Below are 27,078 nucleotides of genomic sequence, written 5' to 3'. Positions count from 1 at the left end.
ATGGGGACAGTGTGGAGGAGTGTTTGATAGGGACACTGTGGAGGAGTGTTTGATGGGGACAGTGTGGAGGAGTGTTTGATGGGGACAGTGTAGAGGAGTGTTTGATGGGGACAGTGTGGAGGAGTGTTTGATGGGGACAGTGTAGAGGAGTGTTTGATGGGGACAGTGTGGAGGAGTGTTTGATAGGGACACTGTGGAGGAGTGTTTGATGGGGACAGTGTGGAGGAGTGTTTGATGGGGACAGTGTGGGGGAGTGTTTGATGGGGACAGTGTCGATGAGGGTTTGATGGGGACAGTGTGGGGGAGTGTTTGATGGGGACAGTGTGGAGGAGTGTTTGATGGGGACAGTGTGGAGGAGTGTTTGATGGGGACAGTGTCGATGAGTGTTTGATAGGGACAGTGTGGAGGAGTGTTTGATGGGGACAGTGTCGATGAGGGTTTGATGGGGACAGTGTGGAGGAGTGTTTGATAGGGACAGTGTGGAGGAGTGTTTGATGGGGACAGTGTGGAGGAGTGTTTGATGGGGACAGTGTGGAGGAGTGTTTGATGGGGAACAGTGTGGAGGAGTGTTTGATGGGGACAGTGTGGGGGAGTGTTTGACGGGGGACAGTGTGGAGGAGTGGTTTGATGGGGACAGTGTGGAGGAGTGTTTGATGGGGACAGTGTGGAGGAGTGTTTGATGGGGACAGTGTGGAGGAGTGTTTGATGGGGACAGTGTGGAGGAGTGTTTGATGGGGACAGTGTGGAGGAGTGTTTGATGGCGACAGTGTGGAGGAGTGTTTGATGGGGACAGTGTGGAGGAGTGTTTGATGGGGAAAGTGTGGAGGAGTGTTTGATGGGGACAGTGTGGAGGAGTGTTTGATGGGGACAGTGTGGAGGAGTGTTTGATGGGGACAGTGTGGAGGAGTGTTTGATGGGGACAGTGTGGAGGAGTGTTTGATGGGGACAGTGAGGAGGAGTGTTTGATGGGGACAGTGTGGAGGAGTGTTTGATGGGGACAGTGTGGAGGAGTGTTTGATGGGGACAGTGTAGGGAGTGTTTGATGGGGACAGTGTGGAGGAGTGTTTGATGGGGACAGTGTGGAGGAGTGTTTGATGGGGACAGTGTGGAGGAGTGTTTGATGGGGACAGTGTGGAGGAGTGTTTGATGGGGACAGTGTGGGGGAGTGTTTGATGGGGACAGTGTGGAGGAGTGTTTGATGGGGACAGTGTGGAAGAGTGTTTGATGGGGACAGTGTGGAGGAGTGTTTGATGGGGACTGTGTCGATGAGGGTTTGATGGGGACAGTGTCGATGAGGGTTTTGATGGGGACAGTGTGGAGTTTAGTTACCTGTGTGTCCTGTGGGGCGGTGCTGACTGTGAAAGAAAGAGCAGAGATAAAAAGTTACTTTTGTTGATCACAATTGTCTCAGGAAAACTTACCGCTGTTAAAGGGGTGGGCGGGAGGTTGCAGAGGGGGGGATATATAATCGCAGCAGCTTCCCTGGGGACAGGAATGGAGCGTGAGGAAGGAAACCAATGGGATTTAACCCATCGTAACTCGCAAATCAGTTATTGCGAACTCTTCTCGCAACAATGGCGGCGCCCTCTGCAGGCCCACGCCTCTCATCCCAAAAGATGGCGGCGCTCCCTCGGATATGACCCCCCCCTCGGCCATGACCCCCCCCTCGGCCATGACCCCCCCCCTCGGCCAAGAACCCCCCCTCGGCCATGACCCCCCCCCTCGGCCATGACCCCCCCCTCCGGCCATGACCCCCCCCTCGGCCATGACCCTCCCTCGGCCATGACCCCCCCTCGGCCATGACCCCCCTCGGACATGACCCCCCCTCGGCCATGACCCCCCCTCGGCGATGACCCTCCCTCGGACATGACCCCCCCTCGGCCATGACCCCCCCTCGGCATGACCCTCCCTCGGCGATGACCCCCCCTCGGCGATGACCCCCCCTCGGCGATGACCCCCCCTCGGCGATGACCCTCCCTCGGCGATGACCCCCCTCGGCGATGACCCCCCTCGGCGATGACCCTCCCTCGGCGATGACCCTCCCTCGGCGATGACCCTCCCTCGGCGATGACCCCCCCTCGGCGATGACCCCCCTCGGCGATGACCCCCCCTCGGCGATGACCCCCCCTCGGCGATGACCCCCCCTCGGCGATGACCCCCCCTCGGCGATGACCCCCCCCTCGGCGATGACCCCCCCTCGGCGATGACCCCCCCTCGGCGATGACCCCCCCCTCGGCGATGACCCCCCCTCGGCGATGACCACCCTTGGCGATGACCCCCCTCGGCGATGACCCTCCCTCGGCGATGACCCTCCCTCGGCCATGACCCTCCGAGTGCAGCCGACCACTGGCCATGGCCCTTGGACAGTTTACTTCTTACTCTAGCACGGCCAATCCACCGAACCTGCACCGACCGTGGACTGAAATCGGAGCGCCCGGAGGAAACCCACGTAGACACGGCGAGGACTTGCCAACTCCACAGTCACCCGAGGTCAGAATCAAACCAGGATCCCTGCCGCTGTGAGGCAGCAGTGCTAACCACTGTGCCATCCACAAGGCTAGTTCAGTTGAGTTTCTGGTTAATAGTAACTCTCTACACCCCCCCAGGATGTTGATAGTGGGGGATTCAGCGATGGTAATGACATTGAATGTCAAGGGGGCGATGGTTAGATCCTCTCTTGTCGGAGATGGTCATCGCCTGGGGCTTGTGTGGGGTGAATGTAACTTGCCCCTTGTCAGCCCCGAGCCTGGATATTGTCCGGGTCTTGCTGCATTTGGACAGGGACTGCTTCAGTGTCTGAGGAGTTGTGAATGGTGCTGAACATTGTGCAGTCGCCCGCAAACATCCCCACTTCTGACCTTGTGATGGAAGGGAGGTCATTGATGAAGCAGCTGAAGATGGTTGGGGCCGAGGACACGACCCTGAGGAACTCCTGCAGTGATGTCCTGGAGCTGAGATGATTGACCTCCAACCACCACAACCATCTTCCTTTGTGCCGGGTATGACCCCAACCAGCGGGGAGTTTTCCCCCTGACTCCCATTGGCTCCAGTTTAGCTCGGGCTCCTTGATGCCATCGATGCAAGCAGAGAAAGGGGGTAGCCAAGGATTGGGTGGGAAAGGGGGGGGGGGGGAAATCAGAGGGTGGTTGCGGGGACCCAGCCCCAGCACCCCCCCCCCCACCCCGAGCGTGCGTACCAGAGGAGCCGGATGGTGGGGGAGCCCCTGACTGTTGCCAGTGCGTTGCCTCTGCAGCAAGTTGCCTCACATACATCTCGTCCACCGTCAGCAGGATGTTTTCCGGTTTGATATCCGTGTGGATGATTTTACACTTGGTGTGCAGGTAGTGGAGGCCCTGAAGAACCTGCGAACGAATCAGTCGGAGAGATCAAAGGGTAAGGTGCAGTTATTCCAACGCTCCCACACTTACAGGGATCCGACCCCCTACAGGAACAGGGACCATTCTCACACCTGCGCTAGTGACACTGTTAGAGTCCTTCCTTTTGATCTCCCTTTGTCCCCGTTTCTTTCGATTACTTTTGATCGGCGGACTAATAATCGGAATGCGCCTTTAAGCGGCGGTCGTACGCGGAGGCAGCCTGCAGGTCAGGACAGTGCGTTCCACGATTTGATTTGATTATTCGGAGAAGAGAATACAGACTCGCCGGTGCCCCGAGGAAATCTTAAGAACCGGCTTTGGAGGACGGTGGGCTGGCCACGGACAGAGTTCTTGCCGAGAACAGTCATTGGTTGACTTGTGATGGGAGTCAGGAATTGGTATATATAATTGTATTTTATATCTGTTGCTGTAATGGTTTGAAAAGTCTGGGGTTAAGGTGTGTATTTGTTGCAGCAATATTATTAAACAATGTCCGTATCAGGTATCGGACTATGTATGCTCGAGCTGTAATCAAGAGGTCATAAAAGGCGAGGTCATGGTTGATTCTAACAATTTACTCGTTTACAGATAAAGGGCTAATGGGATATTGTTCTGATTGCTGGTGATTCCCCGGGGAGTATAATTTATGAGGTGCTTAGTCGGAGCTAAGCACGTCATGTGACATCTTAGTGGGACACAGATGATGTAATTAACGGGTGGAGCCAGGTCTGTCTGTAGTTTTGCAATTTGCCTGGGGATTTGAGTTTTGACGTGACAGGAAGGATTTTAAGTTGAGCAGCAGTGTACTGGCTCTGCTCCTGAAAGGGCCGCTCCCTCCAGAGGTCTCTACACCACCGAGGAAGCTTAACTTTATTTATAAGTAGCATTTGAACTGTATTGCGTTGCTTAATTGGAGTTAGTAGCAATTGTGGATAGTAAACTGCAGAGTTCCTTGTGTTTAAGAAACTGATCATTTCTTTGATGTTAATGTGGTTAATTTGGTGTTTAAATTAAAATTTGTTTTAACGTAAAAGATTGCGATTTGTCAGAGTCATCACGCCTGGGGTGAAGTATCCTTTCCACACAGGTTTACAATTTGCAATAATTTTTGGGGGGTCCGGTATCATAGAATTTCCAGTGCAGAAGGAGGCCATTCGGCCCATTGAGTCTGCAGCGGCCCTTGGAAAGAGCACCCTACTGAAGCCCACGGAGCTACTCTATCCCCGTAGCCCCCACTTAACATTTTCTGGACACTAAGGGGAAATTTATCACGGCCAATCCACATCACCTGCACATCTTTGGGCTGTGGGAGGAAACCGGAGCGCCCGGAGGAAACCCACGCAGACACGGGGAAGATGTGCAGACTCCGCACAGACAGGGACCCAAGCCGGGAATCGAACCTGGGACCCTGGAGCTGTGAAGCAGCTGTGCTGACCACTATGCTACCGTGCTGCCCTTCCTTACAGGTTCCTGCACAATGCTTCTGAGAGCTGGGCAGAGGGGAGGACACATCTTGAAGGGAGTAGGAGCTCTCACCCTCTCTCTCCGCGGAGGGAAAGGACTCACTTTATAGTTCTAGAACCAGCGAGTGCCTGGCACATCTTTACCACTTATTTGAAATGATCTCGAATCCACAGAGAATCCAGGCAGCCTTGACAGGGAAAACCATCTCGAGGCTCGGAGGAAGGGGTCCCGCCGGTACGGACCTGGTTTGATTTGGTTTGAGGGGCTGTTTAGCACAGGGCTAAATCGCTGGCTTTGAAAGCAGACCAAGGCAGGCCAGCAGCACGGTTCATTTCCCGTACCAGCCTCCCCGAACAGGCACCGGAATGTGGCGACTAGGGGCTTTTCACAGTAACTTCATTTGAAGCCCACTCGTGACAAGAAACGATTTTCATTTCATTTTCATTTACGCCGGCGGGACCGTCCGAAAACGGGCAGCCGCTCGGCCCATCGCGGAGCGGAGAATCACCGGGGGGGGCACCGCGGCCCCCGGCCGGCGCGACGCGATTCCCGCCCCCACCAAAACCCCGGCGCCAGGGAATTCAGCAGCCGGCGGCGGGGCGGGATTCACGCCGTCCCCCGCCGATTCTCCGACCCGGCGAGGGGATGGAGAATCCCGCCCAAGATCTCTGCTGTCCCACACCTGTAGAGTGGGCCGTGTGCTCCCCACACTACAATCTAGTAAAAGTTGTGGGTCAGGGGAACTCCATGATACACTTTGGGGTTCTCTAAACTCTGGCCCGTAACACTGTTAAAATTGTAGATAATCCTGGGTCGGACAATATTATTGTGATGTCCCGGTTTTCAATATCGATAAGCGACAGAGATCGGAATTGGGGGAGTTTAGGTGGTGAGTGACGAAGGATGAATGGGCGTGTATTTTGTGTTACGTACTCATGATCATTAGGGCAGCACGGTAGCATAGTGGTTAGCACAATTGCTTCACAGCTCCAGGGTCCCAGGTTCGATTCCGGCTTGGGTCACTGTCTGTGCGGAGTCTGCACGTCCTCCCGTGTGTGTGGGTTTCCTCCGGGTGCTCCGGTTTCCTCCCACAGTCCAAAGATGTGCAGGTTAGGTGGGTTGGCCATGATAAATTGCCCTTGGTGTTGGGTGGGGTTACTGGGTTATGGGGATAGGATGGAGGTGTTGACCTTGGGTAGGGTGCTCTTTCCAAGAGCCGGTGCAGACTCGATGGGCCGAATGGCCTCCTTCTGCACTGTAAATTGTATGTATGTATGTACGCCTCCCGCTGCCTGGGGAAAGCGGGCAGTATAATCAAAGATCCCTCCCACCCGACTTACTCACTCCTCCAACTTCTTCCATCGGGCAGGAGATACAGAAGTCTGAGAACATGCACGGACAGACTCAAAAACAGCTTCTTCCCCACTGTCACCAGACTCCTAAACGACCCTCTTATGGACTGACCTCATTAACACCCCTGTATGCTTCACCCGATGCCGGTGTTATGCAGTTACATTGTGTACCTTGTGTTGCCCTATTATGTATTTTCTTTTATTCCCTTTTCTTCTCATGTACTTAATGATCTGTTGAGCTGCTCGCAGAAAAATACTTTTCACTGTACCTCGGTACACGGGACACGAAACAAATCCAATCCAAACATCCATACATCGACGTTTCAATCCTCTAAGGGGAGGGGGAGGTATGTTAGAGTCCCTTTGATTTCCCTTTGCTCCCATTTCTATTATTTCTAGTCCATGGACTTCTAATTGGAGTGTGTCTTTAAGCAGTGGACTCAAGCTGAGGCAGCCTGCCGGGCACGACAGTGTGTTCCAGGGTTTGTTTGGGGGGGGGGGGGAAAGAGAGAGAGGGGAGAGGAGAGAGAAAGAGAGCGAGAGAGAGTGAGAGAGAGCGAGAGAGCGAGAGAGCGAGAGAGCGAGAGAGCGAGAGAGCGAGAGAGCGAGAGAGAGAGAGAGCGAGAGAGAGAGAGAGAGAGACAGAGAGAGAGAGAGACAGAGAGAGAGACAGACAGAGAGACAGACAGAGACAGACAGAGACAGACAGAGACAGACAGAGACAGACAGAGAGGATACAGACTCGTTGACGCCGGGGGAATCTTGAACCGGCTTTGGATCAAGTTGGTTCGATTAGCTGGCTGGGTGGCAACCTGTGCATTGGCCAGGGACAAGGTTCTGGCCGGCAACAGTCAGTGATTGGTTCCTGCAGGATGCTTCCTGAGGGGTGGAAGTGACCTTGAAAGAAGAAGGAACTCTCTCTCTCTCTCTCTCTCTGTCTCTCTCTCTCTGTCTCTCTCTCTCTCTCTCTCCACTGAGGTAAATAAATGAGGTAAAACCAGCGAGAGCCTGGGACAGTGTAGCGGGATCTTTACTCTGTATCTAACCCTGTCCTGTACCTGTCCTGGGAGTGTTTGATGGGGACAGTGTAGACGGAGCTTTACTCTGTATCTAACCCCGTGCTGTCCCTGTCCTGGGTGTGTTTGATGGTGACAGTGTAGAGGGAGCTGTACTCTGTATCTAACGCCGTGCTGTACCTGTCCTGGGAGTGTTTGATGGGGACAGTGTAGAGGGAGCTTTACTCTGTATCTAACCCCGTGCTGTCCCTGTCCTGGGAGTGTTTGATGGGGACAGTGTAGAGGGAGCTTTACTCTGTATCTAACCCCGTGCTGTACCTGTCCTGGGAGTGTTTGATGGTGACAGTGTAGAGGGAGCTGTACTCTGTATCTAACCCCGTGCTGTACCTGTCCTGGGAGTGTTTGATGGGGACAGTGTTGAGGGAGCTTTACTCTGTATCTAACCCCGTGCTGTACCTGTCCTGGGAGTGTTTGATGGGGACAGTGTAGAGGGAGCTTTACTCTGTATCTAACCCCGTGCTGTACCTGTCCTGGGAGTGTTTGATGGGGACAGTGTAGAGGGAGCTTTACTCTGTATCTAACCCCGTGCTGTACCTGTCCTGGGAGTGTTTGATGGGGACAGTGTAGAGGGAGCTTTACTCTGTATCTAACCCCGTGCTGTACCTGTCCTGGGAGTGTTTGATGGGGACAGTGTAGAGGGAGCTTTACTTTGTATCTAACCCCGTGCTGTACCTGTCCTGGGAATGTTTGATGGGGACAGTGTAGAGGGAGCTTTACTCTGTATCTAACCCCGTGCTGTACCTGTCCTGGGAGAGTTTGATGGGGACAGTGTAGAGGGAGCTTTACTCTGTATCTAACTCCGTGCTGTACCTGTCCTGGGAGTGTTTGATGGGGACAGTGTAGAGGGAGCTTTACTCTGTATCTAACCCCGTGCTGTACCTGTCCTGGGAGTGTTTGATGGGGACAGTGTAGAGGGAGCATTACTCAGTATCTAACCCTCTGCTGTCCCTGTCCTGGGAGTGTTTGATGGGGACAGTGTAGGGGGAGCTTTACTCTGTATCTAACGCCGTGCTGTACCTGTCCTGGGAGAGTTTGACGGGGACAGTGTAGAGGGAGCATTACTCAGTATCTAACCCTCTGCTGTCCCTGTCCTGGGAGTGTTTGATGGGGACAGTGTAGAGGGAGCTTTACTCTGTATCTAACCCCGTGCTGTACCTGTCCTGGGAGTGTTTGACGGGGACAGTGTAGAGGGAGCTTTACTCTGTATCTAACCCCGTGCTGTACCTGTCCTGGGAGTGTTTGATGGGGACAGTGTAGAGGGAGCTTTACTCTGTATCTAACCTCGTGCTGTACCTGTCCTGGGAGTGTTTGATGGGGACAGTGTAGAGCGAGCTTTCCTCTATATCTAACCCCGTGCTGTACCTGTCCTGGTAGTGTTTGATGGGGACAGTGTGGAGGGAGCTTTACTCTGTATCTAACCCCGTGCTGTACCTGTCCTGGGAGTGTTTGATGGGGGCAGTGTAGAGGGAGCTTTACTCTGTATCTAACCCGGTGCTGTACCCGTCCTGGGAGTGTTTGATGGGGACAGTGTAGAGGGAGCTTTACTCTGTATCTAACCTCGTGCTGTACCTGTCCTGGGAGTGTTTGATGGGGACAGTGTGGAGGGAGCTTTACTCTGTATCTAACCCCGTGCTGTACCTGTCCTGGGAGTGTTTGATGGGGGCAGTGTGGAGGGAGCTTTACTCTGTATCTAACCCCGTGCTGTACCTGTCCTGGGAGTGTTTGATGGGGGCAGTGTAGAGGGAGCTTTACTCTGTATCTAACCCCGTGCTGTACCTGTCCTGGGAGTGTTTGATGGGGACAGTGTAGAGGGAGCTTTACTCTGTATCTAACCCCGTGCTGTACCTGTCTTGGGAGTGTTTGATGGGGACAGTGTAGAGGGAGCTTTACTCTGTATCTAACCCCGTGCTGTCCCTGTCCTGGGAATGTTTGATGGGGACAGTGTAGAGGGAGCTGTACTCTGTATCTAACGCCGTGCTGTACCTGTCCTGGGAGTGTTTGATGGGGACAGTGTAGAGGGAGCTTTACTCTGTATCTAACGCCGTGCTGTACCTGTCCTGGGAGTGTTTGATGGGGACAGTGTGGAGGGAGCTTTACTCTGTATCTAACCCCGTGCTGTACCTGTCCTGGGAGTGTTTGATGGGGACAGTGTAGAGGGAGCTTTACTCTGTATCTAACCCCGTGCTGTACCTGTCCTGGGAGTGTTTGATGGGGACAGTGTGGAGGGAGCTTTACTCTGTATCTAACCCCGTGCTGTACCTGTCCTGGGAGTGTTTGATGGGGGCAGTGTAGAGGGAGCTTTACTCTGTATCTAACCCCGTGCTGTACCTGTCCTGGGAGTGTTTGATGGGGACAGTGTAGAGGGAGTTTTACTCTGTATCTAACCCCGTGCTGTACATGTCCCGGGAGTGTTTGATGGGGACAGTGTAGACGGAGCTTTACTCTGTATCTAACCCCGTGCTGTACCTGTCCTGGGAGTGTTTGATGGGGACAGTGTAGAGGGAGCTTTACTCTGTATCTAACCCCGTGCTGTACCTGTCCTGGGAGTGTTTGATGGGGACAGTGTAGAGGGAGCTTTACTCTGTATCTAACCCCGTGCTGTACCTGTCCTGGGAGAGTTTGATGGGGACAGTGTAGAGGGAGCTTTACTCTGTATCTAACTCCGTGCTGTACCTGTCCTGGGAGTGTTTGATGGGGACAGTGTAGAGGGAGCTTTACTCTGTATCTAACCCCGTGCTGTACCTGTCCTGGGAGTGTTTGATGGGGACAGTGTAGAGGGAGCTTTACTCTGTATCTAACTCCGTGCTGTACCTGTCCTGGGAGTGTTTGATGGGGACAGTGTAGAGGGAGCATTACTCTGTATCTAACCCCGTGCTGTACCTGTCCTGGGAGTGTTTGATGGGGACAGTGTAGAGGGAGCTTTACTTTGTATCTAAACCCGTGCTGTACCTGTCCTGGGAGAGTTTGATGGGGACAGTGTAGAGGGAGCTTTACTCTGTATCTAACCCCGTGCTGTACCTGTCCTGGGAGTGTTTGATGGGGACAGTGTAGAGGGAGCTTTACTCTGTATCTAACCCCGTGCTGTACCTGTCCTGGGAGTGTTTGATGGGGACAGTGTAGAGGGAGCTTTACTCTGTATCTAACCCCGTGCTGTACCTGTCCTGGGAGAGTTTGATGGGGACTGTGTAGAGGGAGCTTTACTCTGTATCTAACCCCGTGCTGTACCTGTCCTGGGAGTATTTGATGGGGACAGTGTAGAGGGAGCTTTACTCAGTATCTAACCCTCTGCTGTCCCTGTCCTGGGAGTGTTTGATGGGGACAGTGTAGAGGGAGCATTACTCTGTATCTAACCCCGTGCTGTACCTGTCCTGGGAGTGTTTGATGGGGACAGTGTAGAGGGAGCTTTACTCTGTATCTAACGCCGTGCTGTACCTGTCCTGGGAGTGTTTGATGGGGACAGTGTAGAGGGAGCTTTACTCTGTATCTAACCCCGTGCTGTACCTGTCCTGGGAGTGTTTGATGGGGACAGTGTAGAGGGAGCTTTACTCTGTATCTAACCTCGTGCTGTACCTGTCCTGGGAGTGTTTGATGGGGACAGTGTAGAGCGAGCTTTCCTCTATATCTAACCCCGTGCTGTACCTGTCCTGGTAGTGTTTGATGGGGACAGTGTGGAGGGAGCTTTACTCTGTATCTAACCCCGTGCTGTACCTGTCCTGGGAGTGTTTGATGGGGGCAGTGTAGAGGGAGCTTTACTCTGTATCTAACCCGGTGCTGTACCTGTCCTGGGAGTGTTTGATGGGGACAGTGTAGAGGGAGCTTTACTCTATATCTAACCCAGTGCTGTACCTGTCCTGGGAGTGTTTGATGGGGGCAGTGTAGAGGGAGCTTTACTCTGTATCTAACCCAGTGCTGTACCTGTCCTGGGAGTGTTGGATGGGGACAGTGTAGAGGGAGCTTTACTCTGAATTAAACCCCGTGCTGCACCTGTCCTGGGAGTGTTTGATGGGGACAGTGTAGAGGGAGCTTTACTCAGTATCTAACCCTCTGCTGTCCCTGTCCTGGGAGTGTTTGATGGGGACAGTGTAGAGGGAGCTTTACTCTGTATCTAACCTCGTGCTGTACCTGTCCTGGGAGTGTTTGATGGGGACAGTGTGGAGGGAGCTTTACTCTGTATCTAACCCCGTGCTGTACCTGTCCTGGGAGTGTTTGATGGGGGCAGTGTGGAGGGAGCTTTACTCTGTATCTAACCCCGTGCTGTACCTGTCCTGGGAGTGTTTGATGGGGACAGTGTAGAGGGAGCTTTACTCTGTATCTAACCCCGTGCTGTACCTGTCCTGGGAGTGTTTGATGGGGACAGTGTAGAGGGAGCTTTACTCTGTATCTAACCCCGTGCTGTACCTGTCTTGGGAGTGTTTGATGGGGACAGTGTAGAGGGAGCTTTACTCTGTATCTAACCCCGTGCTGTCCCTGTCCTGGGAATGTTTGATGGGGACAGTGTAGAGGGAGCTGTACTCTGTATCTAACGCCGTGCTGTACCTGTCCTGGGAGTGTTTGATGGGGACAGTGTAGAGGGAGCTTTACTCCGTATCTAACGCCGTGCTGTACCTGTCCTGGGAATGTTTGATGGGGACAGTGTGGAGGGAGCTTTACTCTGTATCTAACCCCGTGCTGTACCTGTCCTGGGAGTGTTTGATGGGGACAGTGTAGAGGGAGCTTTACTCTGTATCTAACCCCGTGCTGTACCTGTCCTGGGAGTGTTTGATGGGGACAGTGTGGAGGGAGCTTTACTCTGTATCTAACCCCGTGCTGTACCTGTCCTGGGAGTGTTTGATGGGGGCAGTGTAGAGGGAGCTTTACTCTGTATCTAACCCCGTGCTGTACCTGTCCTGGGAGTGTTTGATGGGGACAGTGTAGAGGGAGTTTTACTCTGTATCTAACCCCGTGCTGTACATGTCCCGGGAGTGTTTGATGGGGACAGTGTAGACGGAGCTTTACTCTGTATCTAACCCCGTGCTGTACCTGTCCTGGGAGTGTTTGATGGGGACAGTGTAGACGGAGCTTTACTCTGTATCTAACCCCGTGCTGTACCTGTCCTGGGAGTGTTTGATGGGGACAGTGTAGAGGGAGCTTTACTCTGTATCTAACCCCGTGCTGTACCTGTCCTGGGAGTGTTTGATGGGGACAGTGTAGAGGGAGCTTTACTCTGTATCTAACCCCGTGCTGTACCTGTCCTGGGAGAGTTTGATGGGGACAGTGTAGAGGGAGCTTTACTCTGTATCTAACTCCGTGCTGTACCTGTCCTGGGAGTGTTTGATGGGGACAGTGTAGAGGGAGCTTTACTCTGTATCTAACTCCGTGCTGTACCTGTCCTGGGAGTGTTTGATGGGGACAGTGTAGAGGGAGCATTACTCTGTATCTAACCCCGTGCTGTACCTGTCCTGGGAGTGTTTGATGGGGACAGTGTAGAGGGAGCTTTACTTTGTATCTAAACCCGTGCTGTACCTGTCCTGGGAGAGTTTGATGGGGACAGTGTAGAGGGAGCTTTACTCTGTATCTAACCCCGTGCTGTACCTGTCCTGGGAGTGTTTGATGGGGACAGTGTAGAGGGAGCTTTACTCTGTATCTAACCCCGTGCTGTACCTGTCCTGGGAGTGTTTGATGGGGACAGTGTAGAGGGAGCTTTACTCTGTATCTAACCCCGTGCTGTACCTGTCCTGGGAGAGTTTGATGGGGACTGTGTAGAGGGAGCTTTACTCTGTATCTAACCCCGTGCTGTACCTGTCCTGGGAGTATTTGATGGGGACAGTGTAGAGGGAGCTTTACTCAGTATCTAACCCTCTGCTGTCCCTGTCCTGGGAGTGTTTGATGGGGACAGTGTAGGGGGAGCTTTACTCTGTATCTAACGCCGTGCTGTACCTGTCCTGGGAGTGTTTGATGGGGACAGTGTAGAGGGAGCTTTACTCTGTATCTAACCCCATGCTGTACCTGTCCTGGGAGTGTTTGATGGGGACAGTGTAGAGGGAGCTTTACTCTGTATCTAACCTCGTGCTGTACCTGTCCTGGGAGTGTTTGATGGGGACAGTGTAGAGCGAGCTTTCCTCTATATCTAACCCCGTGCTGTACCTGTCCTGGTAGTGTTTGATGGGGACAGTGTGGAGGGAGCTTTACTCTGTATCTAACCCCGTGCTGTACCTGTCCTGGGAGTGTTTGATGGGGGCAGTGTAGAGGGAGCTTTACTCTGTATCTAACCCGGTGCTGTACCTGTCCTGGGAGTGTTTGATGGGGACAGTGTAGAGGGAGCTTTACTCTATATCTAACCCAGTGCTGTACCTGTCCTGGGAGTGTTTGATGGGGGCAGTGTAGAGGGAGCTTTACTCTGTATCTAACCCAGTGCTGTACCTGTCCTGGGAGTGTTTGATGGGGACAGTGTAGAGGGAGCTTTACTCTGAATTAAACCCCGTGCTGCACCTGTCCTGGGAGTGTTTGATGGGGACAGTGTAGAGGGAGCTTTACTCAGTATCTAACCCTCTGCTGTCCCTGTCCTGGGAGTGTTTGATGGGGACAGTGTAGAGGGAGCTTTACTCTGTATCTAACCTCGTGCTGTACCTGTCCTGGGAGTGTTTGATGGGGACAGTGTGGAGGGAGCTTTACTCTGTATCTAACCCCGTGCTGTACCTGTCCTGGGAGTGTTTGATGGGGGCAGTTTGGAGGGAGCTTTACTCTGTATCTAACCCCGTGCTGTACCTGTCCTGGGAGTGTTTGATGGGGGCAGTGTAGAGGGAGCTTTACTCTGTATCTAACCCCGTGCTGTACCTGTCCTGGGAGTGTTTGATGGGGACAGTGTAGAGGGAGCTTTACTCTGTATCTAACCCCGTGCTGTACCTGTCTTGGGAGTGTTTGATGGGGACAGTGTAGAGGGAGCTTTACTCTGTATCTAACCCCGTGCTGTCCCTGTCCTGGGAATGTTTGATGGGGACAGTGTAGAGGGAGCTGTACTCTGTATCTAACGCCGTGCTGTACCTGTCCTGGGAGTGTTTGATGGGGACAGTGTAGAGGGAGCTTTACTCTGTATCTAACGCCGTGCTGTACCTGTCCTGGGAATGTTTGATGGGGACAGTGTGGAGGGAGCTTTACTCTGTATCTAACCCCGTGCTGTACCTGTCCTGGGAGTGTTTGATGGGGACAGTGTAGAGGGAGCTTTACTCTGTATCTAACCCCGTGCTGTACCTGTCCTGGGAGTGTTTGATGGGGACAGTGTGGAGGGAGCTTTACTCTGTATCTAACCCCGTGCTGTACCTGTCCTGGGAGTGTTTGATGGGGGCAGTGTAGAGGGAGCTTTACTCTGTATCTAACCCCGTGCTGTACCTGTCCTGGGAGTGTTTGATGGGGACAGTGTAGAGGGAGTTTTACTCTGTATCTAACCCCGTGCTGTACATGTCCCGGGAGTGTTTGATGGGGACAGTGTAGACGGAGCTTTACTCTGTATCTAACCCCGTGCTGTACCTGTCCTGGGAGTGTTTGATGGGGACAGTGTAGAGGGAGCTTTACTCTGTATCTAACCCCGTGCTGTACCTGTCCTGGGAGTGTTTGATGGGGACAGTGTAGAGGGAGCTTTACTCTGTATCTAACGCCGTGCTGTACCTGTCCTGTGAGTGTTTGATGGGGACAGTGTGGAGGGAGCTTTACTCTGTATCTAACCCCGTGCTGTACCTGTCCTGGGAGTGTTTGATGGGGACAGTGTAGAGGGAGCTTTACTCTGTATCTAACCCCGTGCTGTACCTGTCCCGGGAGTGTTTGATGGGGACAGTGTAGAGGGAGCTTTACTCTGTATCTAACCCCGTGCTGTACCTGTCCCGGGAGTGTTTGATGGGGACAGTGTAGAGGGAGCTTTACTCTGTATCTAACCCCGTGCTGTACCTGTCCTGGGAGTGTTTGATGGGGACAGTGTAGAGGGAGCTTTACTCTGTATCTAAACCCGTGCTGTACCTGTCCTGGGAGTGTTTGATGGGGACAGTGTAGAGGGAGCTTTACTCTGTATCTAACCCCGTGCTGTACCTGTCCAGGGAGTGGTTGATGGGGAGAGTGTAGAGGGAGCTTTACTCTGTACCTAACCCCATGCTGTACCTGTCCTGGGAGTGTTTGATGGGGACAGTGCAGAGGGAGCTTTACTCTGTACCTAACCCCATGCTGTACCTGTCCTGGGAGTGTTTGATGGGGACAGTGGAGAGGGAGCTTTACTCTGTACCTAACCCCATGCTGTACCTGTCCTGGGAGTGTTTGATCGGAACTGTGTAGAGGGAGCTTTACTCTGTATCTAACCCCGTGCTGTACCTGTCCTGGGAGTGTTTGATGGGGACAGTGTAGAGGGAGCTTTAATCTGTATCTAACCCCGTGCTGTCCCTGTCCTGGGAGTGTTTGATGGGGACAGTGTAGAGGGAGCTTTACTCTGTATCTAACACCGTGCTGTACCTGTCCGGGGAGTGTGTGATGGGGACAGTGTAGAGGGAGCTTTACTCTGTATCTAACCCCGTGCTGTACCTGTCCTGGGAGTGTTTGATGGGGACAGTGTAGAGGGAGCTTTACTCTGTATCTAACCCCGTGCTGTACCTGTCCTGCGAGTGTTTGATGGGGACAGTGTAGAGGGAGCTTTACTCTGTATCTAACCCCGTTCTGTACCTGTCCTGGGAGTGTGTGATGGGGACAGTGTAGAGGGAGCTTTACTCTGTATCTAACCCCGTGCTGTACCTGTCCTGGGAGTGTGTGATGGGGACAGTGTAGAGGGAGCTTTACTCTGTATCTAACCCCGTGCTGTACCTGTCCTGGGAGTGTTGGATGGGGACAGTGTCGAGGGAGCTTTACTCTGTATCTAACCCCGTGCTGTACCGGTCCTGGGAGAGTTTGATGGGGACAGTGTAGAGGGAGCTTTACTCTGTATCTAACCCCGTGCTGTACCTGTCCTGGGAGACTTTGATGGGGACAGTGTAGAGGGAGCTTTACTCTGTATCTAACCCCGTGCTGTACCTGTCCTGGGAGAGTTTGATGGGGACAGTGTAGAGGGAGCTTTACTCTGTATCTAACCCCGTGCTGTACCTGTCCTGGGAGTGTTTGATGGAGACAGTGTAGAGGGAGCTTTACTCTGTATCCAACCCCGTGCTGTACCTGTCCTGGGAGTGTTTGATGGAGACAGTGTAGAGGGAGCTTTACTCGGTATCTAACCCCGTGCTGTACCTGTCCTGGGAGTGTTTGATGGGGACAGTGTAGGGGGAGCTTTACTCTGTATCTAACTCCGTGCTGTACCTGTCCTGGGAGTGTTTGATGGGGACAGTGTAGGGGGAGCTTTACTCTGTATCTAACGCCGTGCTGTACCTGTCCTGGGAGTGTTTGATGGGGACAGTGTAGAGGGAGCTTTACTCTGTATCTAACCCCGTGCTGTACCTGTCCTGGGAGTGTTTGATGGGGACAGTGTAGAGGGAGCTTTACTCTGTATCTAACCTCGTGCTGTACCTGTCCTGGGAGTGTTTGATGGGGACAGTGTAGAGCGAGCTTTCCTCTATATCTAACCCCGTGCTGTACCTGTCCTGGTAGTGTTTGATGGGGACAGTGTGGAGGGAGCTTTACTCTGTATCTAACCCCGTGCTGTACCTGTCCTGGGAGTGTTTGATGGGGGCAGTGTAGAGGGAGCTTTACTCTGTATCTAACCCGGTGCTGTACCTGTCCTGGGAGTGTTTGATGGGGACAGTGTAGAGGGAGCTTTACTCTATATCTAACCCAGTGCTGTACCTGTCCTGGGAGTGTTTGATGGGGGCAGTGTAGAGGGAGCTTTACTCTGTATCTAACCCAGTGCTGTACCTGTCCTGGGAGTGTTTGATGGGGACAGTGTAGAGTGAGCTTTACTCTGAATTAAACCCCGTGCTGCACCTGTCCTGGGAGTGTTTGATGGGGACAGTGTAGAGGGAGCTTTACTCAGTATCTAACCCTCTGCTGTCCCTGTCCTGGGAGTGTTTGATGGGGACAGTGTAGAGGGAGCTATACTCTGTATCTAACATCGTGCTGTACCTGTCCTGGGAGTGTTTGATGGGGACAGTGTGGAGGGAGCTTTACTCTGTATCTAACCCCGTGCTGTACCTGTCCTGGGAGTGTTTGATGGGGGCAGTTTGGAGGGAGCTTTACTCTGTATCTAACCCCGTGCTGTACCTGTCCTGGGAGTGTTTGATGGGGGCAGTGTAGAGGGAGCTTTACTCTGTATCTAACCCCGTGCTGTACCTGTCCTGGGAGTGTTTGATGGGGACAGTGTAGAGGGAGCTTTACTCTGTATCTAACCCCGTGCTGTACCTGTCTTGGGAGTGTTTGATGGGGACAGTGTAGAGGGAGCTTTACTCTGTATCTAACCCCGTGCTGTCCCTGTCCTGGGAATGTTTGATGGGGACAGTGTAGAGGGAGCTGTACTCTGTATCTAACGCCGTGCTGTACCTGTCCTGGGAGTGTTTGATGGGGACAGTGTAGAGGGAGCTTTACTCTGTATCTAACGCCGTGCTGTACCTGTCCTGGGAATGTTTGATGGGGACAGTGTGGAGGGAGCTTTACTCTGTATCTAACCCCGTGCTGTACCTGTCCTGGGAGTGTTTGATGGGGACAGTGTAGAGGGAGCTTTACTCTGTATCTAACCCCGTGCTGTACCTGTCCTGGGAGTGTTTGATGGGGACAGTGTGGAGGGAGCTTTACTCTGTATCTAACCCCGTGCTGTACCTGTCCTGGGAGTGTTTGATGGGGGCAGTGTAGAGGGAGCTTTACTCTGTATCTAACCCCGTGCTGTACCTGTCCTGGGAGTGTTTGATGGGGACAGTGTAGAGGGAGTTTTACTCTGTATCTAACCCCGTGCTGTACATGTCCCGGGAGTGTTTGATGGGGACAGTGTAGACGGAGCTTTACTCTGTATCTAACCCCGTGCTGTACCTGTCCTGGGAGTGTTTGATGGGGACAGTGTAGAGGGAGCTTTACTCTGTATCTAACCCCGTGCTGTACCTGTCCTGGGAGTGTTTGATGGGGACAGTGTAGAGGGAGCTTTACTCTGTATCTAACGCCGTGCTGTACCTGTCCTGTGAGTGTTTGATGGGGACAGTGTGGAGGGAGCTTTACTCTGTATCTAACCCCGTGCTGTACCTGTCCTGGGAGTGTTTGATGGGGACAGTGTAGAGGGAGCTTTACTCTGTATCTAACCCCGTGCTGTACCTGTCCCGGGAGTGTTTGATGGGGACAGTGTAGAGGGAGCTTTACTCTGTATCTAACCCCGTGCTGTACCTGTCCCGGGAGTGTTTGATGGGGACAGTGTAGAGGGAGCTTTACTCTGTATCTAACCCCGTGCTGTACCTGTCCTGGGAGAGTTTGATGGGGACAGTGTAGAGGGAGCTTTACTCTGTATCTAACGCCGTGCTGTACCTGTCCTGGGAGTGTTTGATGGGGACAGTGTAGAGGGAGCTTTACTCTGTATCTAACCCCGTGCTGTACCTGTCCTGGGAGTGTTTGATGGGGACAGTGTAGAGGGAGCTTTACTCTGTATCTAACCTCGTGCTGTACCTGTCCTGGGAGTGTTTGATGGGGACAGTGTAGAGCGAGCTTTCCTCTATATCTAACCCCGTGCTGTACCTGTCCTGGTAGTGTTTGATGGGGACAGTGTGGAGGGAGCTTTACTCTGTATCTAACCCCGTGCTGTACCTGTCCTGGGAGTGTTTGATGGGGGCAGTGTAGAGGGAGCTTTACTCTGTATCTAACCCGGTGCTGTACCTGTCCTGGGAGTGTTTGATGGGGACAGTGTAGAGGGAGCTTTACTCTGTATCTAACCCAGTGCTGTACCTGTCCTGGGAGTGTTTGATGGGGGCAGTGTAGAGGGAGCTTTACTCTGTATCTAACCCCGTGCTGTACCTGTCCTGGGAGTGTTTGATGGGGACAGTGTAGAGGGAGCTTTACTCTGAATTAAACCCCGTGCTGCACCTGTCCTGGGAGTGTTTGATGGGGACAGTGTAGAGGGAGCTTTACTCAGTATCTAACCCTCTGCTGTCCCTGTCCTGGGAGTGTTTGATGGGGACAGTGTAGAGGGAGCTTTACTCTGTATCTAACCTCGTGCTGTACCTGTCCTGGGAGTGTTTGATGGGGACAGTGTAGAGCGAGCTTTCCTCTATATCTAACCCCGTGCTGTACCTGTCCTGGTAGTGTTTGATGGGGACAGTGTGGAGGGAGCTTTACTCTGTATCTAACCCCGTGCTGTACCTGTCCTGGGAGTGTTTGATGGGGGCAGTGTAGAGGGAGCTTTACTCTGTATCTAACCCCGTGCTGTACCTGTCCTGGGAGTGTTTGATGGGGACAGTGTAGAGGGAGCTTTACTCTGTATCTAACCCCGTGCTGTACCTGTCTTGGGAGTGTTTGATGGGGACAGTGTAGAGGGAGCTTTACTCTGTATCTAACCCCGTGCTGTCCCTGTCCTGGGAATGTTTGATGGGGACAGTGTAGAGGGAGCTGTACTCTGTATCTAACGCCGTGCTGTACCTGTCCTGGGAGTGTTTGATGGGGACAGTGTAGAGGGAGCTTTACTCTGTATCTAACGCCGTGCTGTACCTGTCCTGGGAGTGTTTGATGGGGACAGTGTGGAGGGAGCTTTACTCTGTATCTAACCCCGTGCTGTACCTGTCCTGGGAGTGTTTGATGGGGACAGTGTAGAGGGAGCTTTACTCTGTATCTAACCCCGTGCTGTACCTGTCCTGGGAGTGTTGGATGGGGACAGTGTCGAGGGAGCTTTACTCTGTATCTAACCCCGTGCTGTACCGGTCCTGGGAGAGTTTGATGGGGACAGTGTCGAGGGAGCTTTACTCTGTATCTAACCCCGTGCTGTACCTGTCCTGGGAGACTTTGATGGGGACAGTGTAGAGGGAGCTTTACTCTGTATCTAACCCCGTGCTGTACCTGTCCTGGGAGAGTTTGATGGGGACAGTGTAGAGGGAGCTTTACTCTGTATCTAACCCCGTGCTGTACCTGTCCTGGGAGTGTTTGATGGAGACAGTGTAGAGGGAGCTTTACTCTGTATCCAACCCTGTGCTGTACCTGTCCTGGGAGTGTTTGATGGAGACAGTGTAGAGGGAGCTTTACTCGGTATCTAACCCCGTGCTGTACCTGTCCTGGGAGTGTTTGATGGGGACAGTGTAGGGGGAGCTTTACTCTGTATCTAACTCCGTGCTGTACCTGTCCTGGGAGTGTTTGATGGGGACAGTGTACAGGGAGCTTTACTCTGTATCTAACCCCGTGCTGTACCTGTCCTGGGAGTGTTTGATGGGGACAGTGTAGAGGGAGCATTATTCTGTATCTAACCCCGTGCTGTACCTGTCCTGTGAGTGTTTGATGGGGACTGTGTAGGGGGAGCTTTACTCTGTATCTAACCCCGTGCTGTACCTGTCCTGGGAGTGTTTGATGGGGACAGTGTAGAGGGAGCTTTACTTTGTATCTAAACCCGTGCTGTACCTGTCCTGGGAGAGTTGATGGGGACAGTGTAGAGGGAGCTTTACTCTGTATCTAACCCCGTGCTGTACCTGTCCTGGGAGTGTTTGATGGGGACAGTGTAGAGGGAGCTTTACTCTGTATCTAACCCCGTGCTGTACCTGTCCTGGGAGTGTTTGATGGGGACAGTGTAGAGGGAGCTTTACTCTGTATCTAACCCCGTGCTGTACCTGTCCTGGGAGAGTTTGATGGGGACAGTGTAGAGGGAGCTTTACTCTGTATCTAACGCCGTGCTGTACCTGTCCTGGGAGTGTTTGATGGGGACAGTGTAGAGGGAGCTTTACTCTGTATCTAACCCCGTGCTGTACCTGTCCTGGGAGTGTTTGATGGGGACAGTGTAGAGGGAGCTTTACTCTGTATCTAACCTCGTGCTGTACCTGTCCTGGGAGTGTTTGATGGGGACAGTGTAGAGCGAGATTTCCTCTATCTCTAACCCCGTGCTGTACCTGTCCTGGTAGTGTTTGATGGGGACAGTGTGGAGGGAGCTTTACTCTGTATCTAACCCCATGCTGTACCTGTCCTGGGAGTGTTTGATGGGGGCAGTGTAGAGGGAGCTTTACTCTGTATCTAACCCGGTGCTGTACCTGTCCTGGGAGTGTTTGATGGGGACAGTGTAGAGGGAGCTTTACTCTGTATCTAACCCAGTGCTGTACCTGTCCTGGGAGTGTTTGATGGGGGCAGTGTAGAGGGAGCTTTACTCTGTATCTAACCCCGTGCTGTACCTGTCCTGGGAGTGTTTGATGGGGACAGTGTAGAGGGAGCTTTACTCTGAATTAAACCCCGTGCTGCACCTGTCCTGGGAGTGTTTGATGGGGACAGTGTAGAGGGAGCTTTACTCAGTATCTAACCCTCTGCTGTCCCTGTCCTGGGAGTGTTTGATGGGGACAGTGTAGAGGGAGCTTTACTCTGTATCTAACCTCGTGCTGTACCTGTCCTGGGAGTGTTTGATGGGGACAGTGTAGAGCGAGCTTTCCTCTATATCTAACCCCGTGCTGTACCTGTCCTGGTAGTGTTTGATGGGGACAGTGTGGAGGGAGCTTTACTCTGTATCTAACCCCGTGCTGTACCTGTCCTGGGAGTGTTTGATGGGGGCAGTGTAGAGGGAGCTTTACTCTGTATCTAACCCCGTGCTGTACCTGTCCTGGGAGTGTTTGATGGGGACAGTGTAGAGGGAGCTTTACTCTGTATCTAACCCCGTGCTGTACCTGTCTTGGGAGTGTTTGATGGGGACAGTGTAGAGGGAGCTTTACTCTGTATCTAACCCCGTGCTGTCCCTGTCCTGGGAATGTTTGATGGGGACAGTGTAGAGGGAGCTGTACTCTGTATCTAACGCCGTGCTGTACCTGTCCTGGGAGTGTTTGATGGGGACAGTGTAGAGGGAGCTTTACTCTGTATCTAACGCCGTGCTGTACCTGTCCTGGGAGTGTTTGATGGGGACAGTGTGGAGGGAGCTTTACTCTGTATCTAACCCCGTGCTGTACCTGTCCTGGGAGTGTTTGATGGGGACAGTGTAGAGGGAGCTTTACTCTGTATCTAACCCCGTGCTGTACCTGTCCTGGGAGTGTTTGATGGGGACAGTGTGGAGGGAGCTTTACTCTGTATCTAACCCCGTGCTGTACCCTGTCCTGGGGAGTGTTTGATGGGGGCAGTGTAGAGGGAGCTTTACTCTGTAACCCCGTGCTGTACCTGTCCGTTTACTCTGTATCTAACCCCCGTGCTGTACCCCGTCCTGTTAGTGTTTAGAAGTCGGGAGTTGTAGATGTGGAGTGTTGATCGACCATTAACCGTCTTACTATGTATCTAACCCCGTGCTGTACCTGTCCTGGGAGTGTTTGATGGGGACAGTGTAGAGGGAGCTTTATTCTGTATCTAACCCCGTGCTGTACCTGTCCTGGGAGTGTTTGATGGGGACAGTGTAGAGGGAGCTTTACTCTGTATCTAACGCCGTGCTGTACCTGTCCTGTGAGTGTTTGATGGGGACAGTGTGGAGGGAGCTTTACTCTGTATCTAACCCCGTGCTGTACCTGTCCTGGGAGTGTTTGATGGGGACAGTGTAGAGGGAGCTTTACTCTGTATCTAACCCCGTGCTGTACCTGTCCCGGGAGTGTTTGATGGGGACAGTGTAGAGGGAGCTTTACTCTGTATCTAACCCCGTGCTGTACCTGTCCTGGGAGTGTTTGATGGGGACAGTGTAGAGGGAGCTTTACTCTGTATCTAACCCCGTGCTGTACCTGTCCTGGGAGTGTTTGATGGAGACAGTGTAGAGGGAGCTTTACTCGGTATCTAACCCCGTGCTGTACCTGTCTTGGGAGTGTTTGATGGGGACAGTGTAGAGGGAGCTTTACTCTGTATCTAACCCCGTGCTGTCCCTGTCCTGGGAATGTTTGATGGGGACAGTGTAGAGGGAGCTGTACTCTGTATCTAACGCCGTGCTGTACCTGTCCTGGGAGTGTTTGATGGGGACAGTGTAGAGGGAGCTTTACTCTGTATCTAACGCCGTGCTGTACCTGTCCTGGGAGTGTTTGATGGGGACAGTGTAAAGGGAGTTTTACTCTGTATCTAACCCCGTGCTGTACATGTCCCGGGAGTGTTTGATGGGGACAGTGTAGACGGAGCTTTACTCTGTATCTAACCCCGTGCTGTACCTGTCCTGGGAGTGTTTGATGGGGACAGTGTAGAGGGAGCTTTACTCTGTATCTAACCCCGTGCTGTACCTGTCCTGGGAGTGTTTGATGGGGACAGTGTAGAGGGAGCTTTATTCTGTATCTAACGCCGTGCTGTACCTGTCCTGTGAGTGTTTGATGGGGACAGTGTGGAGGGAGCTTTACTCTGTATCTAACCCCGTGCTGTACCTGTCCTGGGAGTGTTTGATGGGGACAGTGTAGAGGGAGCTTTACTCTGTATCTAACCCCGTGCTGTACCTGTCCCGGGAGTGTTTGATGGGGACAGTGTAGAGGGAGCTTTACTCTGTATCTAACCCCGTGCTGTACCTGTCCTGGGAGTGTTTGATGGGGACAGTGTAGAGGGAGCTTTACTCTGTATCTAACGACGTGCTGTACCTGTCCTGGGAGTGTTTGATGGGGACAGTGTAGAGGGAGCTTTACTCTGTACCTAACCCCATGCTGTACCTGTCCTGGGAGTGTTTGATGGGGACAGTGGAGAGGGAGCTTTACTCTGTATCTAACCCCGTGCTGTACCTGTCCCGGGAGTGTTTGATGGGGACAGTGTAGAGGGAGCTTTACTCTGTATCTAACCCCGTGCTGTACCTGTCCTGGGAGTGTTTGATGGGGACAGTGTAGAGGGAGCTTTACTCTGTATCTAACCCCGTGCTGTACCTGTCCTGGGAGTGTTTGATGGGGACAGTGTAGAGGGAGCTTTACTCTGTATCTAACCCCGTGCTGTACCTGTCCAGGGAGTGGTTGATGGGGAGAGTGTAGAGGGAGCTTTACTCTGTACCTAACCCCATGCTGTACCTGTCCTGGGAGTGTTTGATGGGGACAGTGGAGAGGGAGCTTTACTCTGTACCTAACCCCATGCTGTACCTGTCCTGGGAGTGTTTGATGGGGACAGTGGAGAGGGAGCTTTACTCTGTACCTAACCCCATGCTGTACCTGTCCTGGGAGTGTTTGATCGGGACTGTGTAGAGGGAGCTTTACTCTGTATCTAACCCCGTGCTGTACCTGTCCTGGGAGTGTTTGATGGGGACAGTGTAGAGGGAGCTTTAATCTGTATCTAATCCCGTGCTGTACCTGTCCTGGGAGTGTTTGATGGGGACAGTGTAGAGGGAGCTTTACTCTGTACCTAACCCCATGCTGTACCTGTCCTGGGAGTGTTTGATCTGTTTGATCGGGACTGTGTAGAGGGAGCTTTACTCTGTATCTAACCCCGTGCTGTACCTGTCCTGGGAGTGTTTGATGGGGACAGTGTAGAGGGAGCTTTAATCTGTATCTAATCCCGTGCTGTACCTGTCCTGGGAGTGTTTGATGGGGACAGTGTAGAGGGAGCTTTACTCTGTATCTAACACCGTGCTGTACCTGTCCTGGGAGTGTGTGATGGGGACAGTGTAGAGGGAGCTTTACTCTGTATCTAACCCCGTGCTGTACCTGTCCTGGGAGACTTTGATGGGGACAGTGTAGAGGGAGCTTTACTCTGTATCTAACCCCGTGCTGTACCTGTCCTGGGAGAGTTTGATGGGGACAGTGTAGAGGGAGCTTTACTCTGTATCTAACCCCGTGCTGTACCTGTCCTGGGAGTGTTTGATGGAGACAGTGTAGAGGGAGCTTTACTCTGTATCTAACCCCGTGCTGTACCTGTCCTGGGAGTGTTTGATGGAGACAGTGTAGAGGGAGCTTTACTCGGTATCTAACCCCGTGCTGTACCTGTCCTGGGAGTGTTTGATGGGGACAGTGTAGGGGGAGCTTTACTCTGTATCTAACTCCGTGCTGTACCTGCCCTGGGAGTGTTTGATGGGGACAGTGTACAGGGAGGTTTACTCTGTATCTAACCCCGTGCTGTACCTGTCCTGGGAGTGTTTGATGGGGACAGTGTAGAGGGAGCATTATTCTGTATCTAACCCCGTGCTGTACCTGTCCTGTGAGTGTTTGATGGGGACTGTGTAGGGGGAGCTTTACTCTGTATCTAACCCCGTGCTGTACCTGTCCTGGGAGTGTTTGATGGCGACAGTGTCGAGGGAGATTTATTCTGTATCTAACCCCGTGCTGTACCTGTCCTGGGAGTGTTTGATGGGGACAGTGTAGAGGGAGCGTTACTCTGTATCTAACCCCGTGCTGTACCTGTCCTGGGAGTGTTTGATGGGGACAGTGTAGAGGGAGCTTTACTCTGTATCTAACCCCGTGCTGTACCTGTCCTGGGAGTGTTTGATGGGGACAGTGTAGAGGGAGCTTTACTCTGTATCTAACCCCGTGCTGTACCTGTCCTGGGAGTGTTTGATGGGGACAGTGTAGAGGGAGCTTTACTTTGTATCTAACTCTGTGCTGTACCTGTCCTGGGAGTGTTTGATGGGGACAGTGTAGAGGGAGCTTTACTCTGTATCTAACGCCGTGCTGTACCTGTCCTGGGAGTGTTTGATGGGGACAGTGTGGAGGGAGCTTTACTCTGTATCTAACCCCGTGCTGTACCTGTCCTGGGAGTGTTTGATGGGGACAGTGTAGAGGGAGCTTTACTCTGTATCTAACCCCGTGCTGTACCTGTCCTGGGAGTGTTTGATGGGGACAGTGTGGAGGGAGCTTTACTCTGTATCTAACCCCGTGCTGTACCTGTCCTGGGAGTGTTTGATGGGGGCAGTGTAGAGGGAGCTTTACTCTGTATCTAACCCCGTGCTGTACCTGTCCTGGGAGTGTTTGATGGGGACAGTGTAGAGGGAGTTTTACTCTGTATCTAACCCCGTGCTGTACATGTCCCGGGAGTGTTTGATGGGGACAGTGTAGACGGAGCTTTACTCTGTATCTAACCCCGTGCTGTACCTGTCCTGGGAGTGTTTGATGGGGACAGTGTAGAGGGAGCTTTATTCTGTATCTAACCCCGTGCTGTACCTGTCCTGGGAGTGTTTGATGGGGACAGTGTAGAGGGAGCTTTACTCTGTATCTAACGCCGTGCTGTACCTGTCCTGTGAGTGTTTGATGGGGACAGTGTGGAGGGAGCTTTACTCTGTATCTAACCCCGTGCTGTACCTGTCCTGGGAGTGTTTGATGGGGACAGTGTAGAGGGAGCTTTACTCTGTATCTAACCCAGTGCTGTACCTGTCCTGGGAGTGTTTGATGGGGACAGTGTAGAGGGAGCTTTACTCAGTATCTAACCCCGTGCTGTATCTGTTGTTGTTGTGTTTCTGCAGAACATTAAACCTGGCCAATCCTACCTGCCGAAGGATGCTCTTCACACAGGGGATGGGCGCAGGCCCTGGTAGTTGGATTTTATAATCCACTTCAGCAGTTGATGGCCCAGCACCTCGAACACCATGCAGACATCTGAGAGAGTGAAGGAGACATAACCCCGGAAAGGGCAACCCCTCCGTCCCGCATGGCAAGGAGGGGGGGCGGGGGGCGCAGAGAGCAGTGGGGAGCGCCGGGGGGTCCGGAGTGTGGGAGTGGGAGTGGGGGGGGGGGGGGGGGGGGGGGGGGGGGGGGTGGTATATTAGAAATCAGGAGCTCGCTGAAGGATACGTAAGCCATTGACTCCGGAGATTTTAAAATCATCGATCAGTTGGACGATCATCTCTCGCTGTGGGTCGCTGGGGTCACTGTCCCGAAC

The 27,078-nt window shown here is 52.9% G+C and overlaps 1 long non-coding RNA gene across 1 annotated transcript; it reads right to left on the bottom strand.

Annotated features, from left to right (window-relative positions):
• Positions 1 to 1,328: 1,328 nt before the first annotated feature.
• LOC140406902 (uncharacterized) lies at positions 1,329 to 27,078 on the bottom strand. The gene is made up of 4 exons (XR_011939366.1): positions 26,991 to 27,078; positions 26,687 to 26,795; positions 3,197 to 3,362; positions 1,329 to 1,355 (listed from the first exon to the last, which is right to left on the bottom strand). It is a non-coding gene; the product is annotated as an uncharacterized lncRNA (long non-coding RNA).

The sequence above is a fragment of the Scyliorhinus torazame genome, unplaced genomic scaffold (genome assembly GCF_047496885.1).
Source record: "Scyliorhinus torazame isolate Kashiwa2021f unplaced genomic scaffold, sScyTor2.1 scaffold_1008, whole genome shotgun sequence".
Lineage (NCBI taxonomy): Eukaryota > Metazoa > Chordata > Chondrichthyes > Carcharhiniformes > Scyliorhinidae > Scyliorhinus > Scyliorhinus torazame.
Note: the sequence above shows the minus strand (reverse complement) of the source record. Positions and strands in the feature narration are given on the sequence as shown.